A 2,232-nucleotide genomic window follows, 5' to 3' on the forward strand; every position below is an offset into this window, starting at 1 on the left:
TTGCTTCTCTTCATGGCCAAAATTTATTTTTTGTATTACCTCTCTTTGGGACTTTAGTGAACCCACACTATTACCATTTTCATTAGGGCTGGATGCAATACCTAATCAGTATCTTGTAGTAATTTAATGACCCCACTGAATGGGAGCTAATCTTGTGAATTGTTACAGTTGGTATTAAATGGGACTCAGTCTAAACCCAAGTCTTTTGACTTGCCCCTGGATACCTATTTGTCACACTCAGTCTATTACTGTTTATCATTTTTCCTGTTTATATTCCTGTCACCCATTTCCCATTTGTGTGCAGGTTTTTGTGAGCCAGTCAATTTTAACTTCAGTCTTAAAACAAGATTGCATAAGTTTCAATTGCGCTATTTTTCTAATGCGCAAGTATACACTACCTACTACAAGAATTCCTTAGTGCACTAATTATGTAACAAAACTGAAAGGAAATCAATCAAGCTCCCCTGGCTATTAGAACCCCAAGCTGATGTGCTGTTTATTGCTTATTCTGTGTTCTCTGGATTTCACAGAAACAGATTTCTTTTTAACTCTACTTCTATTTTGACAAGTAAACCTTTATCATGTCTCCTCCCCCTCCCCCAGAAAACCAAAGTAGGCTTACATTTTCCTTTCTCTTTGTCTTATCTCAGTCATGGCTGACTTTAAAGTGATATTTAACATGAGATGATAAGCACTTTTCTGACAAAAGTTATTTTCATTCAAATTATTAGTTATTTATAATACACAAAGGTTAATCTAATCCATAAAATATGTTTTTACAGTTCCTTTGGAAAGGATGCTCTGTGTGATGAAAGTGAATCACAGTTTTAGATTTTGGGGTTTATTGGTCTCTTCATGAGGAAAAGTTAAAATGTTGTCCTACTTATTAGTCGTTTTAGCTCCTGGAAGATGTAACCACAAATTTTGTGGTTTAAAGCCATGACTCTTTACTGTTCTATAGAAAGCCTCTGTGAGTATCTGTAGTGAAAATCTCACTGTCTGGTCTTTCTTGATGTCTGGCTGTGGCTGTGCCACTGTACTTTGTCCCTTTCTAGCAGAGGGCAGTTCATGTGTCTTCTCTCTATCCTCTTGTTTGTCAAACACTCTGCCTTTTCTTGTAAATACCCTGACTAACCATTGGGTTTAGAAACTATCCTCACTTAGCATATACTAACCTAAGTGTGATAATATCTATACACTTTTTTTTGTCTGAATAGAGTCATATTCCCAGGTAGCAAAGATTTTGTCTTTATCAATTCGTATTTTGGAAGATAAGATGTTGCTAATTACAGACAAACCCTCTAGATTCTGTCTCTTTATCTATATACTTTGAAAATATACCAAGAGAAAAGGGTATTGTTCCCTGGTTCTGGGTGTTTTACTATCCAAGAGACCATAGATTATTTTCAGTAATGAGTAATTTAAATTTTTTTAAATTTTTTTCTACTTAGAAGCACTCTTATTCTATAAGATACAGAGAACCAAAATCTAAAAGGCAAAATAACCTTCAGGTAGCAATTGCAGAGGCAGAAGAAAGAAATGTATGCCTCAAAATGAAACTATACACTGAAACACAATTTTAAAACTCTTTTTTCTTCTTTGAAAGTACTTAGGATAAAGAAATGAAAAGGTGGAAAAGAGGAGAGGAGAGGAGAGGAGAGGAGAGGAGAGGAGAGGAGAGGAGAGGAGAGGAGAGGAGAGGAGAGGAGAGGAGAGGAGAGAAATACCCATTCCTACTCTGGTTAATTGTGACTGGATTTCTAACAGAGTGGTTAGATAGATAGAAGACATGAGCTCTGCGAAGAATTGTGAATTTTTCAAATGCGCCTCAGAAGCAACAATTCAGTTTGAGTAATGAGCAATAAGAGATCCAAAATCAGAACTGTGCTGGTAAAATTAACTATATTAAACAAAATTAGCCCTGACAAGAAGTGTTTGATAATTTTCATTTTGTAACACAAATGGTTTAGCTACTTGTTTAGGAATCCATGACAATTTCAGAGTTGACTTTTGTAAGCCAGAATGAGTTTATTCCAGCACACTACTCAATCCTTTAACCTGTTTTCTATATGATGGTACTGATGAGCCTGGGTATCATATAGAAAAGATATTAATTTGGTTAGATTATAGGTTAGAATATGGATGATACACAAAAGAAACCATTTACTATCACAAAATTAAATTTGTATTTTAAAATCTAAAAATTCAAAGGCCATAGCAGGGGCCAGAGAG

Source organism: Apodemus sylvaticus, chromosome 3 (assembly GCF_947179515.1).
Source record: "Apodemus sylvaticus chromosome 3, mApoSyl1.1, whole genome shotgun sequence".
NCBI lineage: Eukaryota > Metazoa > Chordata > Mammalia > Rodentia > Muridae > Apodemus > Apodemus sylvaticus.